Source organism: Heteronotia binoei, chromosome 16 (genome assembly GCF_032191835.1).
Source record: "Heteronotia binoei isolate CCM8104 ecotype False Entrance Well chromosome 16, APGP_CSIRO_Hbin_v1, whole genome shotgun sequence".
NCBI lineage: Eukaryota > Metazoa > Chordata > Lepidosauria > Squamata > Gekkonidae > Heteronotia > Heteronotia binoei.
Genome location: NC_083238.1, coordinates 9172326 through 9194774, shown reverse-complemented (window position 1 = coordinate 9194774; position 22449 = coordinate 9172326). Strand labels below are relative to the sequence as shown.

General features: G+C 44.4%; 1 protein-coding gene and 2 non-coding genes across 3 annotated transcripts in view; 2 read left to right on the top strand and 1 right to left on the bottom strand.

The window, feature by feature from the left end:
- ARHGAP15 (Rho GTPase activating protein 15) overlaps positions 1 to 22449 on the bottom strand; it is an 884620-nt gene that overhangs the window by 720080 nt on the left and 142091 nt on the right. The window lies entirely within an intron of this gene.
- Positions 21165 to 21231, top strand: TRNAS-GGA (transfer RNA serine (anticodon GGA)). The gene has a single exon. It is a non-coding gene; the product is annotated as a tRNA-Ser (tRNA).
- On the top strand, positions 21428 to 21500 carry TRNAP-GGG (transfer RNA proline (anticodon GGG)). Its single transcript has one exon. It is a non-coding gene; the product is annotated as a tRNA-Pro (tRNA).

The following is a 22449-nucleotide window of genomic DNA, read 5'->3' as shown; positions in this document are numbered from 1 at the left end:
CCAGTTGGTAACATAAAGCGATTGCAGCCACAACCCACTTTGAAAACCCTGGGTTGAGATTTTGTATCCCTGCTTATGTGTTCCATAGGCCAGAAAAAGTCTAGAGTCCTTACAGAAGGGACGTGTCCTGTCAATGGAGAAAGCAAGGGCCCTACATATGTCAAGATTGTATAGGGTCCGTTAACTGGTATCACTAGGTTCTTGAAAAAAGGAAAGCAGTGTGGTCGACTTCCCCAGGTGATAAGGTGAAACTACTTTTGGCAGGAAAGCAGGGTCAGGGCGTAATACCACTCTGTCATGGTGGAAAACAGTGTATGGAGGGTCTGTCCGAAAGGCACAAACGTCACTGACTCTCCTGCCGGATGTGAGTGCCACCAACAATGCCGTCTTCCATGACAAGAGATGCAGTGGAATGGATGCCATTGGCTCAAAGGGGGGTTTCATCAACTGGCTCAGAACAAGAGATAAATCCCATGTGGATTGCAGTTGGTGAAATGGAGGGTGAAGGTGAAGAATGCCCTTTAGGAAGGCTTTTGTTGCAGAATGAGAGAAGACAGTGCATCCCTCAATGTATGGATGAAGGGCTGAAATAGCAGCCAAGTGAACCTTAAGAGAGGAGTAGGCAAGACCTGAGTTTGACAGAGACAAGGTGTACGTCAGAATCTGAGCTATAGAGGATGATTCAGTAAGAAAGTTGTGTTGAGCAGCGTACGCTGAAAAGTGCTTCCACTTTTGAGAGTAGGATTTTCTAGTGGCAGGCTTCCCGGCATTGAGAAGGACATGTCGGACTTCTGTGGGAAAATCTAGAAACTGATTTTCCAGGCAGTCAGTTGTAGAAGTCCTGGGTTGCGGTGCAGGACTTTGCTGTCTTGTTGAGAGATCAAGCACCAAACTTGGGGAAAATGATGAAACACACTGTTTGACAGAAGGAGAGTTTTTAATGTTTTAACTGTTTACTGTTTTTTTATGAGTTTTTAATGTTTTAACTGTTAACTGTTTTAATGTTTTAACTGTTACTCTGTTTTTAATGTTTTAACTGTTTAAATATTTAACTGTTTTATACTTGAAATTGTTTAAATTTTATGTTTGATTGACTGTTGGAAGCCGCCCTGAGCCATTCGTGGGAAGGGCGGGATATAAATCCCAAATAAATAAATAAATAAATAAGAGTGGTGAACCATGGTTGGCAAGGCCACCAGGGAGTGATGAGGATACAGTTGGTCCGATCCAGTCTGATTTTCTGAAGTGTTCTTGTTATCAGTGGGATCGGAGGGAACAGGTAGTGGAGTGGTCCTGACCATGAGTGGAGGAAGGCATCTCCCGTGGATTGCGTGAATGGAGGGCCCCGAGTGTAGAAATGTGGGCATTGAACGTTGTATGGAGAGGCAAAGACGCCTATGGCCAAAACCCTGGATGTCCTGAAGACTGTCAGAAGTTAATTGCGGTTGAGGGTCCATTCGTGGTTGTTCACAAGGTGACGACTTAGTGCATCTGCCTGAACATTCTGGATTCCCAGCAGGTATACAGCTGTTAGGAATATGTTGTGAGCAATGCTCCAATGCCAGAGAGATAAGGCTCACCTGCAAAGGTGGATAGACGCAGTGCCCCCCCGATGATTGATGTAAAACACGGTTGCCGCATTGTCTGAGGTGACCTGTATGTGCAGACCGTGAAGGGATGGTAGGAATGACTTGAGTGCTCTGTGGACTGCCAAGAGTTCTAGGCAGTTGATATGTAGAGACTTCTCGTAGGCTGTCCACTGCCCTTGTACCATTAGTGTCCCAAAGTGGGCTCCCCAACTCCACCTCGAGGCATAACAATGACTGACGGGGGCAATCTGATGAACGGCATTCCTGCCAGAAGATGATGTTTCATTTTCCACCATTCCAGAGATGGAAAAATGTGGTGTGGAACGGTGAGTAGAGTCATTTGGTGTTGTCGATGTGGGCGGAACGTCCGTACAAACCATAATTGCAGAGGTCGCATGCAGAGTCTCGCAAAGCACAGGACAGAGGTTGTGGCAGCCATAAGTCCCAGCATACGCGGAAAGATGAAGGCTGTTTGGGCAGGGTGCAATATGATGGTAGTGGCAAGAGACTGAATGCAGTGGCCCTGTCTGCAGGGAGGTAGGCCTTGTGGGATACCATTGATAGGCGTGCACCTATGAATTGAATGTCCTGTGTTGGGATGAGATTGGACTTTGTCAGGTTGACTTGGAAACCCAATGAAGACAGGAGAGACAGAGTGGTCTGTTTTGGTGAGCGGGGACGTTTATAATAGGATGGCTTCCAGACTCTCTGCCGATTGGGTTGAGACTGTTGTTGACTGACTCCCAATCTCCTAGCTCTTTTTCTACTGTCATCGACAGTGGTCAGGATGTCATCAGTTGTAGCATTAAAAAGGCCCTGACCGTCAAAGGGCAGGTCTTCAATTTTAAATTTGATGTCTGGTTGCAATGAGGAGGAACGAAGCCAGGCATGATGGCGCAAGGTGATGGATGTGGCCATGGTTCTGGATGAGCAAGCCACAGCGTGACAAATCGAGTTAATCTGCTGTTTGCTAACTCGGGAAAGCTCTTGCAGGATTTGTGAGGCTTGTTTCGGTGCAGAGTCAGGCAGAGATGGAACCAATGTAGTAAGCTGGGGTGTCAAATTAAAGGTGTAGGCCGAAAAATATGCCAAATAATTTTGGAGGTGGCTGTAGAGAGGGAGTAAATTTTTCTCCCTAAGGTGTCAAGTTTCTTTCCTTCCTTCTCAGGTGGGACCAGATGACGTGTTTGTTTGGATTTAGATGAGGAGTGCACAATCATGGAGTTGGGTGCAGGGTGGTAAATAAGAATTTAGAATCCGGTGCATGGATTTTATATAAGGATTCGATCCTCTTAGATGTAGGTGGAACCGATGCGGGCTTATCTCAAGCCTCCTTTAGGCCTTCGAGGTGAACAAGGAGCATTGGGAGGAAGAAGCCCACAGGCAAGTCTGCATGGAGATCATGGACCACATTGGATGCTCTCAGCACATCAGTAGGGAGTTTTATATTGAGAGCATTCACCATGCTGGTAAGCAGGTGACATGCTGTATTCACACAGGAGGCATTTAAAAAAATGTCATAGTGCAGTTTGGACTGCAGCCACTAGAGGTGCAGGGAAGGCAAAGCACAGCCAAGAGCTCCTTGATCTTTCTGCAAAGTTTACCGGGAGACATAGGGAATGTTTGCTAAACCCATCATCAGCCAAGCCTGCTCTGAAGTAAGGGAAGACTATCCAAGACAGAATGCAGTCTTCTAACAAGGTCTATGGTCTCCCTTTGCCCTGAACAGCCAGATCTTGCCAGGGCAGCCATAATAATAATAATAATAATAATAATAATAATAATAATAATAATAATAATAATAATAATAATAATAATAATAATAATAATAATAACTGGTCGAGGTTCCGCAGGGCCCGCACTTCCTCCGGAAGCTGGTTCCACAGTGCAGGTGCCGCAACTGAAAAGGCCCGTACTCTGGTGTTTTGGAGTTTGACCTCTCTCGGCCCAGGGATGGTCATTTTGTTCTTACCCACTGACCTCAGTGCCCTCTGGGGTTCATATGGGGAGAGACGGTCCCTTAGGTAGGCTGGTCCTCGGCCATATAGGGCTTTAAAGGTGATAACCAACACTTTGTACTGGACTCGGTAGATAATTGGTAGCCAGTGCAGTCCGCGCAGCCACGGCCGTATGTGCTCCCATTTCGAGAGCCCCAATAGTAGCCTGGCCGACGCGTTAGTGTTAGTGTGCGGTAGCAAAACCACAACAACAAATCTATCCCAACTTCTAATTTTTCTGCCTCATCCTTTATTGTTCAGGATTAATGCCACTTCACTCATCCTGGTTGGCAACTCAGAATATATTTGGGAGGGATAGGCACAAACTGGCTCATGAACTGAAGTTCATTATGAACTTTGGGCAGCTCATGGTTTGTGAAGTTCGTGGCGGGTCAACAGGCACAAACTTTCTGTGAATTTACAAGCTGTTCATGCTGGTTTGTGAATGGATTCACTTCCAGACTATCTCTGCTCAAACAAAATGTTTACCAAACTTCAAAGCAAAAATGGGCAGGAACTTCAAAGAAATGAGGTGGGGTAGAATGCTCCAGTCTTGAATTGCTTTCTCCCCACTCCCACCCGTCTCAGGTTTCTATGAGCTTGACTGCTTGACAGTTTCAAACTAGTCTTGTCAGTTTCAAGAGTTCCTCCCCTTTCCCAGGGTTTCTTCAGTTTCCCTGCCCATTTTCTTGCACAGAGCTTGTAAAACAGCATACATACCTTTGCTTGGAGTGTGATTTTGTGCTAGACATCAATCCTGTTGAGATGGCACTGTCACAGTAGCACTGGATTCTGCTAGGCCCTCTTTGATTGCACTAGCTCTGCTGGGCTTGCAAGTCCTCCCCCCCACCTTCAGTTTGTACTTCAAGGATTCTCTGGTTTGGCATTAATCCTCTTTTGCTTGCATTGCCACAGTGGCACTGGATTCTACTGGGCACTAGTACATTACACTGGTTCTGCTGACCTGGCAACCCAACCTTGCTTGGAGTTTGATGTTGTGCTTGACCTCAGTCATTGCTACAATGTATTCGTACACTGCACTGGGCTTGCAAAAATGCCCTCTACCTTCAGTTTCAACTTAGAGATTCTTTGGTTTTATCTTAGTCCATTGAAAACAATGAAGGATGGGCTACCTTTTAGGGGGGGGAGTCATAACCTGGACCCTGTAAATCCAATCCTCACCAAACTTGGATGGCAGGTAGAAGAGAGTTGCTCAGAGATCTTCCTTAAATTTGGAATCTCTAGCATGCCAGGGGCTGATCTATCACATCACAAACCTCACAAACCAAATCAGTTCATTTGGCCCCTAAAAGTTTGTGATGGTTTGTGATTCGTGAACTGGACATGCTGCAAACCATGACCTGAACTGCATTTTCCTAGTTCATGCCCATCCCTAGTATTTAATAGTAGTAAAGAAACAAATTTCTGTTACTATTATGGGAAAAAGAGGGAGTTAATATTTCTCCATAATCTATGTTGGCACCAACGATGTGGGGAAATGCAGTCGTGAGGTCCTGGAGGAAAAATTTAGGCTGCTAGGTGGGAGACTTAAGGCCACGACCTCCAAGGTAGCCCTCTCGGAAGTGCTACCTGTTCCACGTGCAGGGCAGGAGAGACAGGCACAAATTAGGAGTCTCAATGTGTGGATGAGACGATGGTGTAGGGAGGAAGGGTTTAAGTTTGTTAGGCACTGGAATGCTTTCTGGAATAAGCGGGAGCTGTACAAAACAGACGGTCTCCACTTGTCCCCGGATGGAACCAGGCTGCTGCATCAGTGGTATGAGCAGAATCTGCATCAGTGGTATGAACAGAATGATGAACAGAAATGAGAATGTATTTATTTGCCTATATGGGGACCCAAAGCAACTTTCATCCTTCTCCTGTCTTTGGTCCTCACAACAGCTCTGTGAGGTAGGCTAGGCTGAGAGGGGGTGATGGGTGCAAGATCACCCATCAGGCTTCCATGGCATGAGTGGGGATTTGAACTTGGGCTTTCCAGATCCTAGTCTGACATTTTAACCACTACACAACCTTCGTTTTCACTGCAAATAGCATGTGGGGGTGGAGATAAATTGGACCAAGATATTCCAGTTCCTGTAATTTTTGGCCTTGGAGTTCCCACGATCATCCTGAAGCTGGAGCCCAATTTTTACTTTCCTGGTTTTATTTTCTGGTAGAAGAAGAAGAAGATATTGGATTTATATCCCGCTATAGCAGCGCCAACCTCACGGCCTCACTGGATCTCTTTATTTCAGTCTCTTCGGGGTATTTTACTTGTTTATTTGATGGGACCACAGCAGCTTTGTTTGTTCTTCCCACAAAATATAGGCTCTTGAGAACTTTAACTTAAACCACAGATTTATTGTAACACAAAGTTCTTAACTTGGGGATATGGGAGATATTTACACAGGCTAATACGTTGTTCAGTTGTTTCAGGCTTTACATTCACTTTATCTTTTCTTGAGTCTCTCACAGTTACACAGTTCACAGTTTCCCTTTAACTCACTCTTCACCTCTAGCCAAGGTCTGGCCTCTTGGGATTGATGTGTCTAGTCTCACCCCTCGACTGGAGTCTCTCCTCTCAGCCCTCTTGGTGTCTCAGACCCACATCCACTCCCTCAACCACCTCACTAGATCTTCAGAGTAGTCTCTAGGTGTCTGTGACCATTCCGGTCTTAACTGACTCACACACACACAGCCCTCTTGGCTGGTTTTGGTTGAGCTTGCAGCCTCTGGAAGTCTTTCCCGCCGCTGTCTCAAGCTCCTTCACAGGATCAGCTGTCCTCCCAGCCTTGGTCAGGCACGAACTGACCCTCTCAGTCTCTGTCAGGCCCCAAACACTGACAGACCCCTCTGACAGGCCACAACTCTGTCAAATATCGACTGACTGTCTCAAAGCCTCAGCAGCTTCTCTCACTCAACTTCTTTCCCTCCCTGAGAGCTCTGAGCCCTTTGCCCCCACCCTCAGGTCACCTGACGCAGCCCTGTGCGTCTTCAGTTTATGGTTAACCCATTGCTTTCCGTCACATGTCCCTCCCCCTTCTGAGACATTGCGCAAGGCGAAAGGTCTCAGCCTTTTGCTGAGCAATGGGACATGGGCACACTTGCTTGGGTTACACTACGTTATAACTTTACACTCTTGTTATAACACCAACTTCAAAATTATATACATTCTTCATCAGACTAATATCTTCTATAACATTAATATACAAACAGACTTTCCAAAAGTTACATTCTTCTTGACAGTGCATCTGCTATCACATTTTGCTTCCCAGGGATATGCTTTATGTCAAATTTGTAATCTTGGAGCTGTAAACTCCATTTTATCAATTTGCTGTTCGTATCTTTAACCTGGTTCAACCATTTCAGGGGAGAATGATCTGTACACAGTGTAAACTTCCTTCCCCATAGGTATGGTTTCAATTTACCTATTGCCCACACAATCGCTAAACACTCTTTTTCAATTACTGAGAGGTGTTGCTCTCGGTCCAATAACTTTCTACTCAAATACAGAACTGGATGATATAGTCCTTCCTCTCCTTGCTGACTTAATGTTGCACCTACCCCAACATTAGATGCATCAGTAAAGAGGGTAAACTCCTTTGAAAACTCTGGAGTTTTCAACACTGGTTCAGTGGTCAGAACCACTTTCAGATGTTCATAAGCTTTTTGACACTCTGCATTCCAGTTTACTGGATCAGGGTTCCTCTTCTTGGTGCACTCACATAGCGGTGCTGCTATCGTGCTAAACTCAGGTATAAACCTCCTGTAGTATCCTACTACGCCCAAAAATGCACGAATTTGTTTTTTGGTTTGGGGTCTAGGCCACTCGTGTATGGCTTGCACCTTTCCCCAATCTGCTTTGATCTTACCTCCACCTAGCACATGCCCTAAATACTTAACCTTGGCCATGGCTAGTTGACACTTAGATGCTTTGATGGTGAGACCCGCATCTTTCACTCGTTGTAACACAATGGCCACATGCTGCAAATGTTCCTTCCATGTAGCACTGTAAATAGCAATATCATCAATATATGCAAGAGCAAATTCTTTCAGTCCCACTAACATCTTATCAATTACTCTTTGGAACGTGGAGGGAGCGTTCCTTAACCCAAATGGTAATACAGTAAACTCAAAGAGTCCCTCTTTGGTTACAAAAGCTGTTTTCTGCTGATCTTTAGGATCCATAGCTACCTGCCAATAACCTTTTGTCAAATCTAAGGTGGTAATAAAATTGGCAGCTCCAATTGTCTCGACCAACTCATCTATGCGAGGCATTGGATACACATCCGGTACTGTGATCTTATTCAATCTTCTGTAGTCCACACAAAACCTCATGGTTTTGTCAGGTTTGGGTACTAGGACTACAGGTGAGGCCCACGGACTTTCTGATGGTACAATCAAACCCAATTTCAACATTTCTTCTACCTCCTGCTGTACATACTTGGCATTCGGGCCGGTCACTCTATACGGTTGGAGTGCCACAGGCCTTGAATCCCCTGTGTCAATCTTGTGACACGCTAAGTTTGTCTTACCTGGTACATCTGAAAAAATTGTTTTGTACCTTCCCAATATTGTTTGTAATTGGCCTCTTTGTTCTCTATTAAGAGAAGGGGCGAACTGAACCTCATTAATGGTCTCTTCCTGGGATATTTTCCCCCAACCCGACAATTCAGTTCCCGCACACACTCCCTTCTTTGCAATTAAAACCAAATTACCCCTGTCAAAATAAGGTTTTAACATGTTTACATGGAACACTTTACATTGTTCACCATCTTCACTTAAGTTCACTACATAGTTCACATTGGAGACCTTATGGGCGATGGTATAAGGTCCCTCCCCGGCCACATCTAACTTGTTCTTCTTCCTGGGCTTCAACACCAGTACTCTGTCTCCTGGCTTGAACTCTCTGTCTCTGGATTTGGAATCGTACCACTGCTTCTGCCGTCGTTGCAATCTTCTCATGTTGTCTGCAGCAGCCGTCCTCACCTCCTGCAGATGCTGTTGTAGTTCGTGTAGGTAAGAGATGACATCTGTCTCCTGGATGTCCTCGTTCCCGGACCACGCCTCTTTCAGAACATCAAGGGGTCCTCTGGCTTGCCTTCCATACAACAGTTCAAATGGGCTGAACCCGGAACTTTCTTGGGGTACCTCCCTGTACCCGAAGAGCAGGTGTTGCAACCTCTGGTCCCAATCGTTGGGATGCTTGTATGCGTAAGTCTTTAGCATATGATTCAGGGTGCCATTAAACCTTTCATTGAGTCCATTTGCTTGTGGGTGGTATGCCGTTGTGGTCACATGCCGGATTCCACAAGCTCTTAATAATTCTTGCATCACATTTGACATAAATGTGGTGCCTAAATCAGTCACCATCTCTTTTGGAAAACCCAGTCTTGAAAACACATTCAATAGGGCTTCCGCCACTATCTTTGCCTCAATGTCCTTAAGTGGAACCGCTTCTGGAAACTTGGTGGCATAATCTACGATGGTAAGGATGTACTTGTTTCCCCTTCTGGTCACTCTGGAGATAGGACCAACAATATCTACTCCTATCTTCCCAAAGGCTTCTGTGACTATAGGGACTGGCTGTAATAGACCCTTAGTTTTGTCTAGAGCTTTCCCCACCATTTGGCAGGCTTGACACGATTTACAAAAAGCCCTTATGTCCTTGCCCATATTTGGCCAAAAGAACCGTTCTTGCACTCGGTCCCTTGTCTTATTGATGCCAAGGTGAGAGGCCATGGGTGATGCATGAGCCAAATCCAACACTTGCATCCTATACTTTCTTGGCAGGACTAATTGCTTCTTTCTTTCCCATACTATGTTATGTTTTCTTTTTAAGGCCACCCGGTATAGTTTCTGGTCTATCACTTTAAATTGGCATGGGTGTTCAATTGTGATCTCAGTATCACTCACCCCAGTTCTCTGCCATAGTTCCTTCAGGCTGTCATCTTGTTGCTGCTCTCTGAGGAATTCTGCAGCAGGGATGGTCTGCAACATTGTTGCCTCTTCTTCTGCTGGTTGCTGTACACACACCTCAGTTGCTGCCTCTGGCCTGCTTCTTGTAACAATGTTGACAGGATTAGCTTGCTGTCTCTTTAACTCAGAAGCTAAATCATTGCCCAATAAAAGCGATGTTCCTATGTCACTCAGGACTCCCACAATCCAATCACCTTGGAACTCTCTATACTTGATAGGAACTTCTGCTAGGGCCACTTCAAATGCAAGTCCTTTAATGCCTTTTATGGTGTAAGATTTCCCAGGCAAATACTGACGACTTTTTACTAATCCTGGCTGTATCAGGGAAACCTGCACCCCTGTATCCCTAGAAGCCTTGACTTCCTTGTCATTTACTGTCACAGTCTCAGTATACTCCTCATCCAAGCTTTCCTGTACCTTCCACACTTTCAGAACACTAGTGGGTCTTTCTGGTGGTGTGTTCTCTGGAAGTGAGGGGTTTGTTTCTACTTCTTTCTGTTGACCTTGCACCATTTTAACTGTCTTGGCTGGTGGGGTCTTTTTTTCCTTTTTCTGGGCAAAATCTGGCATAGTGCCCTATTCCCCCACATTGGAAACAAGCAGCCTGTGTCTTTCTGTAAGGAGGTGGAATGGACCGCTTTGCAGGGCTGTTGTTACCCGCCCCAGACTTCTCTGGAGAGTTCCAGACTCGGGGTTTTTTAGTTGGAGCAGTCCACATTGATCTCCCTAGATCTGATTCAATCTCATCTAGAATCATAGCTGCTTCTTCTACTGTCTTCAATTTCTTGTCTCTCAGAACCCACCTATACTGAGAGGGGACTTGGTTATAAAACTGTTCCAAGCCCACTAAGTTTTTCAGGTCTTCTAATGTGGAAACTTTACTCCCTTCAACCCATCTGTTAAGGGCTCTGTCTAGCCGACAACCTAGTTGAGAGTATGTTTCTCCAGGCTTTCTTCTGATTTCTCTAATTTTTTTTCTGCTTTGCTCTGCTGTTAAGCCAAAACGGATCCTGACTCTTTCCTTGTACAATTGATAGTCAGAAGTTTCCTCATCCCTCAGTTCAGAGTATATTTCACTCAACTCTCCACAGATCTGAGTCTCAAATAAATCATTCTGTCCTCATCAGCAACTCTTAAATCCTTACAGGTTCTTTAAAAATTAAACAAAAAAGCTTCTACATCATCCCCTTTTTGGTACTTGGGGAATTTCTTTTGTTCTACTGTGAGGCGCCTTTCATTTCTAGTATCACGTTGAAATTCTGGCTTTCCCTGAATCTCCTGGAGTTTCAAACTGTACATTTTTTCCTCATGTTCTCTCTCTCTATTTTCTGATTCCAGCCTAGCCATTTGTAATTCTTTCTCTCTTTCTGCTTCCCTTTCTCTGTGTTCTCTCTCCTCTCTTTCTCTCTCTGATTCCAGCTTAGCCATCTGCAATTCTTTCTCTCTTTCTGCTTCCCTTTCCTTTTGTTCTCTGTCTGATTGAATTTTGGCCATCTGAATTTCTTTTTCTGCTTCTATTCTGGCAATTCCAACTGTATTTTCATAGCCTCTATGCTCTGACTAGGATTCTCCTCAGGAATCTCTTCTTGTGTCTGCCCATCCCCCGTGGCTGTGGTAGTTCTCTTAGGAGGAGCCATTTCTGACAGGAATGTTTCACAAAACTGTCTTAATTCCTTTACTGCAGTGTCCCTCTACTTTCTGTGTGTCTTAGTGACACTTATCTTGGGGGTTTTCTTCGAAATCCCGACGGTGGCAACCAATTATAGCAGCGCCAACCTCACGGCCTCACTGGATCTCTTTATTTCAGTCTCTTCAGGGTATTTTACTTGTTTATTTGATGGGACCACAGCAGCTTTGTTTGTTCTTCCCACAAAATATAGGCTCTTGAGAACTTTAACTTAAACCACAGATTTATTGTAACACAAAGTTCTTAACTTGGGGATATGGGAGATATTTACACAGGCTAATGCGTTGTTCAGTTGTTTCAGGCTTTACATTCACTTTATCTTTTCTTGAGTCTCTCACAGTTACACAGTTCACAGTTTCCCTTTAACTCACTCTTCACCTCTAGCCAAGGTCTGGCCTCTTGGGATCGATGTGTCTAGTCTCACCCCTCGACTGGAGTCTCTTTCTCAGCCCTTCTTGGTGTCTCAGACCCACATCCACTCCCTCAACCACCTCACTAGATCTTCAGAGTAGTCTCTAGGTGTCTGTGACCATTCCGGTCTTAACTGACTCACACACACACAGCCCTCTTGGCTGGTTTTGGTTGAGCTTGCAGCCTCTGGAAGTCTTTCCCGCCGCTGTCTCAAGCTCCTTCACAGGATCAGCTGTCCTCCCAGCCTCGGTCAGGCACGAACTGACCCTCTCAGTCTCTGTCAGGCCCCAAACACTGACAGACCCCTCTGACAGGCCACAACTCCTTCAAAGATCGACTGACTGTCTCAAAGCCTCAGCAGCTTCTCTCACTCAACTTCTTTCCCTCCCTGAGAGCTCTGAGCCCTTTGCCCCCACCCTCAGGTCACCTGACGCAGCCCTGTGCGTCTTCAGTTTATGGTTAACCCATTGCTTTCCGTCACACCCGCCCTCCACTCTGAAGAGTCTCAGAGCGGCTCACAATCTCCTTTCCCTTCCTCCCCCACAACAGACACCCTGTGAGGTGAGTGGAGCTGAAGAGGGCTCTCACAGCAGCTGACCTTTCAAGGACAACCTCTGCCAGAGCTATGGCTGACCCAAGGCCATCTCAGCAGCTGCAAGTGGAGGAGTGGGGAATCAAACCCTGTTCTCCCAGATAAGAGTCCGCACACTTAACCACTACACCAAACTGGCTCTCCAGTTTGGTGAGTTATGCCTGCCATAAATGGACACACAGATGGACTTGTGGATTCTGTTATTATTATAGATGTATGCTAACAGCCAGCAAAGTAATTTGCTTAGTTAGGATATTAAGTTTGGATCAGGGTAATATGCGGGAGGGATGGCAGAAGGAATTTATGTCTGCGAGTGGCTCTTGGCAGCTCTGGTCCAGGATCCCTAGTTAGATTTTTTGGGTGATCAGAGGGAGATCCCTCCTTCCACTTTTTTTTTCAACTGAAAAGCTGATTGGATCTGAAGCAGCCAAGAGACTGGCGAAACCTGTATGACTTGTATAACTTCCCCACATTAAAAAAAAACAACCCCCCCAAAAAACATGCTGACTTGGAAGGTCGATCGCTTAAACAGAAGAATAGGGAGGAGGTGCAGCTTAATCCTTCCTTCTCTTGCATTTTTTTTCTATTCAAAACAACCCTCTAATCTGCTTTGCTCTCTTCCAAAAACAAGGGGAAATTTAAAAGGATTCATTTTGTTTCTCTTTAATTTTCACAACTGATAAATTAAGGAAGTGTGCCATGTTTTGGTATGTGGAGGTACCAATATGTATATATGATTCTCTAGCTCTGTGATGCTTGCTTACAAGAATGAAACAGCACTACTTAGAGCACATTTCTGCTCCAATCTCTTAAATCTGTCAATTGTGATATATCAGGGCTTATCATATAATGTTTAATTAATAGTTCACTGATTCCAACATGAATCATATATAGAGTTAGACCATTGTTCCATCTAGTTCCAAACCGGCAGTACTTTTCTTCCCAAAGATCTGCTTCCTGAGATCTTTAACAGAACCAGGAACTTTTTGCATTCAAAGCATGTTCTTTACCTACCATACCTCTTCCTTTGGCTTTTTCCCCTTGGGGGAACATGCCGGAATGGTGTTCTGGAGCCTCTTTGTGAAAACAAAATTCTCAAAAAAATGTCTAAAAGTTCATGAGGGGAACCAAGGGAGCATGACAGTCTTTGATCCAACAAAGTACCTTTAAACGCTGTTGTTTCAAGGTCATCATTCACTATTAGGCACCAAAAGCAAGACCTGAAAAAGAACTGAGGAAGTTGGTGACATGTCTCACAATTTGGAAATCTTTAAAGTAGAGGTAAGTCTGTAGCACATGAAAATAGTATTGCTTTAAAGAATCCCATGTGTTTCTCCTTCATTTCTCTCTTGAGAGTTCTGGCACCTTTTTTTCCAGAAAAAAAACCCTGCCGCTAATGATCATTTATAAAGGGTCATTCCCTCCCCCCCCCCCCCAGCAGGCACACACACAGACTTTCTTCTTTTGGCCTTACCAACATTGATGCAGCTCAAAAGAGACAAAAGAGTGCTCTGTTCCTTCCTTCAGGTGCCAGTCCTAGCAACAGGTAAGATGTCACTGCAGAGAGGTCACTATGAAGAGCTCCTTTTCCCTACCTGGACAGTCATGAGAAGGAGATAACAGAGCACAACTATGCTATGCAAAACCCACACCCTACTTCCTCCAGGCAGGTCTCCCAAGCAGAAAATAGGAAATTGCCCCATATCAGAGACACAACAGAATGTCATTTTTGAATAATAGTTCAGATCCAGAACTCTGCACAATTCATTATATGTTCTGTAGGAATGGATATGTCTCTGTTCATTGAAAGAGATACATCCCTTTGGGCACTCTGAGCTCTCCTATTAAAATAAACATAGGAACATAGTGAGTTTGAGTGCTCTCTCGTTCTGCACTCCTTTGGCAACAAAGAACCACAGACTGAAGTTTCAAACTTACAATAATAGACAGTACTGCAGACAAACACATCGTAATGTGAAGACAAATTCCAGTTAGACCAACTTAACTGAAATATATTTGCTTTTTAGAGGGGGTAAAATAACCACTTGATTTTGTCCCCCATTGCCCCAAGTTATTTTAAAATATAAAAATTACTATAAAATTTACAAAACCTCAATAATAGTAACCCTCTCTATTAAATCAGACATTACCTCATTAAACAACCAGCCTGAAAAGGTGTTAATGTTACTATTTCAAAGAGGGCAAGTTGGCACCTATTTATTCCCTTATTCATTTTAAAACAGCTTTGAACACCAGCTGAAAATGACTAACGTTTGTTGCACCTGTAAAAATTTCTCAGGCTAATAAAAAAAAAAGAGAGTAGTCCCACATCATTAAAACTTCAAGAAAGGAATTCATCCCTCCTAGATGACAAAAGACCATCAAGACATGTGTGTGTGTTGCGGGTGGTGGTTTGTTGATCAGTCGCACAGCTGAGGCCGACTCTTTGCGATCCCATGGACAAAGTCATGCCAGGCCCTCCTGTCTTCCACCATCCTCCAAAGTCTGCTCAAATTCGTGTTTGTTACATCAGTAACACTGTCCAGCCATCTCATCTTTTGCCGTCCTCTTCTTCTTTTGCCTTCTGTCTTTCCTAGCATGAGGATCTTCTCCAGGGAGTGCTCCCTTCTCATTTGGTGGCCAAAGTATTTGAGCTTCAGCTTCAGCATCTGACCTTCCAGGGAACAGTCTGGGTTGATTTCCTTTAGGGCTGACTGATTTGATTGTCTTGCAGTCCAAGGGACTCTCAAGAATCTTCTCCAGCACCACATCTCAAAAGCATCTATTCTTCTGTGCTTGGCCTTCGTTATGGTCCAGCTCCCACAGTCTGTTTAATTGAGTCTAGAAAATCAGAAATATTATTATTATTATTATTATATTATTATTATTATTATTAATATGCCAAACTATTCGGCCTAGAAGTTAGTCTGAAGAAGACAGAAGTTCTCCACCAGCCTGCGCCCCAGGAAGATTATCACCCTCCCTGCATCACTGTGGGTGAATCAGTTCTGAAGACAGTCCAGCAGTTCAGCTACCTGGGGTGCATCATCTCCTCAGATGCCAAGATCGACAAGGAGATTGACAACAGGCTGGCAAAGGCAAACCGTGCATTTGGTCGACTGCACAAAAGAGTGTGGAGCAACAAGCATCTGAAAAAAGGCACAAAGATCAATGTTTACAAAGCGGTTGTGATGACAACCCTCATCTATGGCTCCGAATCGTGGGTTTTATACCGCCATCACCTGCGACTCCTCGAGCGCTTTCATCAGCGCTGCCTTCGCACCATCCTCAACATCCACTGGAGTGACTTTGTGACCAACACTGAAGTCCTCAAGCGGGCGGAGGTTACAAGCATCGAGGCACTGCTGCTGAAGACGCAGCTGCGCTGGGCAGGGCATATTTCTAGGATGGAAAACCACCACCTTCCCAAGATTGCCCTGTATGGCGAACTCTCCACCGGCCATCGAAATAGAGGGGCACCAAAGAAGAGGTACAAGGACTCCTTGAAGAAATCCCTTGGCACCTGTCGCATCAACCATCACCAGTGGTCTGACCTAGCCTCAGATCGCAAAGCATGGAGGCACACCATCCACCAGGCTGTCTCTTCCTTTGAGAACGCACGCATAGCTGGTCTTGAGGACAAAAGGAGATTGAGGAAGAATCGCACTGCTACAGCACCAACCCTAAATCAGACTTTTCCCTGCAGCCACTGTGGCCGGACCTGCCTGTCCCGCATTGGTCTTGTCAGCCACCAGCGAGCCTGCAGCAGACGTGGACTATTGCACCCTTCTTAAATCTTCGTTCGCGAAGCCAAGCCGATATATATATATGAACATATGAAGCTGCCTTATACTGAATCAGACCCTGAGTCCATCAAAGTCAGTATTGTCTTCTCAGACTGGCAGCGGCTCTCCAGGGTCTCAAGCTGAGGTTTTTCACACCTATTTGCCTGGACCCTTTTTTGGAGATGCCAGGGATTGAACCTGAGACCTTCTGCTTCCCAAGCAGATGCTCTACCACTGAGCCACCGTCCCTCCCCTCAATATATATATATATATATATATATATACATATATATATTTGTAAATCCAGTTGCATGGATTAGGAGATACATATATATAATAATTGCTTTACTGATGTGCCATTTGTAAAAGCATATGTGTGGCCTCTGTAACTAGTGACCTCCCACCCCAATTGTGGAAACAGTTTCAATATCTTTCATTTTTTTTTTCTGCCTGCCAGGAAGCATGGAGAGAAGAGGCTGTCTGGCAGCAAGCTGGACACTCTGTATTTACAACTAGTTTGTTCGGTCACATGTTGAACAAGTGCAATTGTAGGCAGTATTTTATTTCATTGGGGGGTACTATTATGGACAGGAAGCACTAACTGTTGTGAAAATGGAATGCTCGGTTTAAGCATAGTTACTTACATCCAAGGAACTGAAATTCCCACCACTGCCTTGCTTAAGAGTCACAGCCTCAAAGCTGCAACCTGAACAAAATAGAAACAGTGCTGTCATGCCCACTGACCACCAGATGGCAGCAACCTGTTTTTATGAATAATGCAATAAGACAGTGCCATCAAGCACAGTAAATGTGGTAAGAGACAACACAAGAGAGCAGGGAAATGGCATTCTTAAACTGACATTGTTGTCTGTCCGGCATATTCTGTTTTAACATAATGGACTGAAATCCAAGGACAATATTACACTGAAAGTATCCAGTTACTTGAGCCTTGTTGGGTTTCAGTGCTTCTGCTCCTGACAAAATTATTATTTCATGTATATATTAAAACATTAAATATTATGAAGCTTAACTTTGGTAATAAAGATGTCCATTGGGCTTGAACTAGGTGCTTTCATTTTTGATATAGCAGAACTATAGAAGGGGCAGAAAGGAAACATACAATTTCTTCAGACAAACACCCTCACATGCTCCTGGAGACCTTTAACTTCCTAAACAGATTAACTTCTAGAAGAATAGACTTAATCTCAGTGATTGCAGATAGACAGACAGACAGACATCTTATACACCAGGAGTAATGGTGTCTGAGTAACAGAATGCTCTCTTTGGAATGGTTTCTCTCAAGCAGTCACCAGGATTCATTCATTGCCAACTTTTGTGAAGAAAGTCTAACACTCTTTTTTTCTACTCAAACTTTGTGGTTAACAAGACTCGGGATATCTTTTTTTTTAAATCATCTCTTTGTATATGAATTGCTTGCATGCTGCTATCTCACAAGTGCTTCTGTGTGGGTTACTCCCATCACACACACACACACACACACACACACACACGAGCTACAGTGATTAGCTGAACAACAGAAGGCACCTCAATAGTGGTGCCCAGAGTCTAGAAATACCCACAAAGGGACATTTCCTTTCTTTCTCTGCTTGGATTCCAGTGCCAGGTAAAGACCTTTGAGAGCTAGGGACAACTAATAAGGGATATTGAAGAGGTTCATAAAATTACATATTGGGTGTAGAAACTATATGGAGGTACCTTTCTGTCTCTCTCCCATAATACTATATTTTGTGGCCATGCAACGATAGTGATGAGTAACAGACTAAGGACAAAATACTTATTTATTTAGTTAATTGCAGAATTCAGTGCCAGTGGACATACGCTCAGTATTACTATCCTTCCATAATGTGTAAAAGGATCCACTCAGGTTTGCTTGTACCCCCCACCCCCAAGAATTTTCTACAGTCTATGAGCAACTTTGATGTGCAGCTATGAGCCAGTTTGGTGTAATGGTTAAGTGCGCAGACTCTTATCTGGGAGAACCAGGTTTGATTCCCCACTCCTCCACCTGCATCTGCTGATGTGACCTTGAGTCAGTCACAAGTTCTCATAGAGCAGTTCCTTTCAAGAATAGTTTCTGTCAGAGCTCTCTCAGGTCCACCTACCTCACAGGGTGTCTATTTTGGGGAGGGGAAGCGAAAGGAGATTGTAAGCCTCTCTGAGAATCCTTTGGGTAGTGCAGGGCGAGGTATAAATCCAATCCAATCTCTCTTCTTCTTCTTCTTCTTGACCAGCCTTTGTATTTGCAGTATAAGTGTACATCATGCATGTTCTTTGAAACCAGACATTTACCTGCTGGGTCCCCAATGTAGAGATAGGCAAGGTATAAATGAAATAATAAATATAGCTAAAACTGGGAGCTGATAAAAGGTGGGATTAGTGGGTGAGAAAGAGAAAAGGAATCATTGAAAGGAGAAGGGGGTTGCCAAGAGGAGAAAAAGAGAAATTGGAGGGGACTGCAGGGGAAAATGAAATGCCCCCCACAAACCCCATCATGCAACTGGACCCAGCCCAGCAGCCAGCACAACACAACAGGACTATAGTTTTCATAAGCAGAGGCTGCCAGGGGCAGGGGGAGGGAAGGATACTGGCAGTGGAGACACCTCCATGTCTCATCAGGGGAAAGAGAATGATGAAATCCTAATTTGGAATGACTACATTCTAAATGGTGGAGGACTTTGTGAACTATCAGAGAACTCTCTGGAAATTCCTCAGTAATTCCTCAGTAATTCTTTGAACGAGTGAGCCAATTTCAACCAAGACTGACAGCATCTACCCATCTGTATGTACTGTGCATAGTACATGGTCGGTGCTAAAGAAATGCTTCATATAGCATTCTTTGTAGTAGTAGTTGTAGTATCATATTTACTCAAAAAGCAGCTGACACTGAATATTAAACAATCCCCCTAGAAAAGGTTATTCCCATTTTTTTAAACTAGTTCATATCTATATCTTGTATGCAAATTTAAGGACGTTTCTTTTTCTTGACTGCATATGGGGAAGGAAACCTAGACTTCCTTTCAGGTAAATAGGGGTGATATTTCTACTATGGTTGCCTCATCTTTATGTGAACTGATGCTAAACTCAGCAGTTTGCTCCACCAATGAGAATGTTACATTGAGAGAAGGCTGATTGACTTTCATCTTAGAAGAAACAAAGAGCAAGAGTGGCATGGATAAGCCCTTTCTGGAAAGTTGTACCACAGGCATGTAACAATGAACCCTGAGATGATTTCTAAAAACTAAACTAGTTACTAATGCTTCAGTAACTATATTAGCACTGACTGCAAAGTGTGTTTATGCCATTGCTTTCTTTAGCTCCTGCCCCCACCATTCATACCTAGTGTATGTAAAAGTGGTGTAAATAAAAAGGAGAGAGAATGATAGCACAACAGAGACACCATTTCAGTTGCTGACTGACAACACTGCCATCCCTTAACATGGTTTTATTTAGTTATTACAACCGTCTCTCTGTAAATGACACTTAGGATTATTTAAGATTATGTTGTAATCCTTTTAATCCCCAGTGCTTTAAATTTCGGGCTCAACACCAAAGAGCAAACTAGCACTTAGCGGATATGTTTAAAGCATGTGATTTGAACATAAATCTTCTTTTATTCACTACTCTTCTGATGAAGACCTAGTGTAACATGTCAGTTTACCAGGGAGACGAAAGCAATATCCAGCCGCAAATTGCTCCATGCGCTGATAGGATTCTGGGAAGCCTCTTCAAATAACTCTGCTTTCTGGTTCTCTTAAGTCAACAAAAATAAATATTCACAAGGCAAAGGGTCACAGTCATCTCGGGGTGTGTGATAGTGGACCACGGGGGAATCCAATACTTAAACTGCACAGAAACTCCACAAGCAACCATACAAGTATTTCCAGCTGTTATACACACAAAAGCAAACAGGGTTGCACTTACCTGTAAAAGTTGTTCATTTAGTGGGGACTGCACAGTCACAGGCCTCCCACATAAAAGATTTCCAAGCTTTCTAATAGCCCGTCCTCCCTCTGACACTTTTCTGACAAATGATCACATGACCAGGAGGAGGGGCGCTGCCACTGGAGGCCCCCATAAACTAAGATTTCAGAGAGTTCAGCAGCAGGGAGGGATGTGTGCCTGCACAGAAGACCACTCAATGAACAATGGTTACAGGTAAGTGCAACCACATTTTCATCTTCATGGCTTCTGTGTAGTCCCACAAGGGAAGACTAGCAAGCTCACTGAGTGAAGGAGGTGAATGTGAATCTCACAAAGAGAGAGACCACAGAGGAACACTTTCTAAATAGTTGTTTGGCGGCACAAATAACGTTCACCCAGAATTGACTGATACCAGAGCAGAGAACTCCCTGCAAGTGTCTCTGCTGAAACACATGCAGGAACATGGCAAAGAAAAAAAAAAGAAAACAGCACTCTTTTCAAAAAGAGTGAAAAACACCACCTGAAGTGGCATTGAACAGCCATGCACTCAAGACAGAATGTGGTAGCTTCTACTATCCCACAGGTATGGGTTGTGTCAGGATGCTGACCATGTGCAACCTGAGAACCAAAAGACAACTCCTGATAAGGGATCCACCTTGTGAAAACTTATACTTTGAGAGGAGTAAGTTAGAACTCCCAACACTTACATTCCACAGTTGGAAGTGTTGCATGCTTAAAAAAAAAAAAAAAAAAAGTTGAGAGAATTTGTGTCCCAACCGGTGGCCAAAACATAATCAGCAGCACAAGAAACAGGATTGAAAGCCTGTTACAGCTACAGTAGAAACTCTTTTCTATAACGAAGCTGTAATGTGCAAAATCTGGCAGTGCAACAAGGGTGCTTGTCATTCAGAAAAGTGGTAGGCTACTGTTACAATGCAGGAAGGAGATGACAGAAGAAGTAGCAGGTTGTTAGCAGGAGTGAGAATAAGCAGATCTGTACCATAATAATGAAGGCAGTGAAAACATGCATGATGTGGCCAAAGAAAGGATGGACAAGATGTGGCCTAAATGAAGCATGTGCAGATTGCAGAACAATTTGCGCAGCAATATAGCCATAGAAAAAACATGAAAACAGATTGTCTTGGTGAGGTATAGAAGGGCATTCCTCAATGGGGGCGGGACGGTGGCTCAGTGGTAGAGCATCTGCTTGGAAAGCAGAAGGTCCCAGGTTCAATCCCTGGCATCTCCAAAAAAGGGTCCAGGCAAAGAGGCATGAAAAACCTCAGCTGGAGACCCTGGAGAGCCATGAATGGGGCTGTGGCTCAGTGGCAGAGCATCTGCTTGGGAAGCAGAAGGTCCCAGGTTCAATCCCTGGCATCTCCAAAAAAGGGTCCAGGCAAAGAGGCGTGAAAAACCTCAGCTGGAGACCCTAGTGAGCCATGAATGGGGATGTGGCTCAGTGGGTAGAGCATCTGCTTGGGAAGCAGAAGGTCCCAGGTTCAATCCCTGGCATCTCCAAAAAAGGGTCCAGGCAAAGAGGCATGAAAAACCTCAGTTGGAGACCCTGGAGAGCCATGAATGGGGCTGTGGCTCAGTGGCAGAGCATCTGCTTGGGAAGCAAAAGGTCCCAGGTTCAATCCCTGGCATCTCCAACTAAAAGGGTCCAGGCAAATAGGTGTGAAAAACCTCAGCTGGAGACCCTGGAGAGCCGCTGCCAGTCCGAGAAGACAATACTGACTTTGATGGACCAAGGGTCTGATTTAGTATAAGGCAGCTTCATATGTTCATATGTTCAATGACCAGGTCCCTATAAGGAAGAAAGCATACAGGACAGGGCCTGGAATGTTCCACTGTGGGGCAAGGTCAAATTGCCCAAACCTCCCATCAGAGTATCAAGGAGCTGGTCTTTGTTAGTCAATAAAACATAATTGCAGTGTCTTCCATGACTATGTGGAATGTAAGCACTAAAATAGAAGACAAAAACAAAGCTTGTCTAGTGCTCTAAGTGAAACCAACTTGCAAATATGGAAATATCCATAGAGTAATGCTTGATGGAAGTCAAAGGTAGTTTCAAAGAAAAAGATGTGGAACAAGCTTGGGCTCTCTTCAAGTGTGCAGAGGCATTGAAAGGACAAGCCTTTCCCGCCTCACTGTATGCTGTCTTAATAGCTGAGATTACCCAATTTTGCACAAGTCCAAGACACTGTGAAATGTATATCCAGTAGGACCTTCACACTGTAGGGAAGGAGACATCTGAGATGACACTAAGTTCCTGAGGCTCAGAGTCAAAAGAATTGCTCTGAGAAAAATGCAGTGCGGAGACCACCAGAATGATAGGAGGAATGGTGGCACAGTGGTAGAGCATCTGCTTGGGAAGCAGAAGGTCCCAGGTTCAATCCCCGGCATCTCCAAAAAAGGGTCCAGGCAAATAGGTGTGAAAAACCTCAGCTTGAGACCCTGGAGAGCC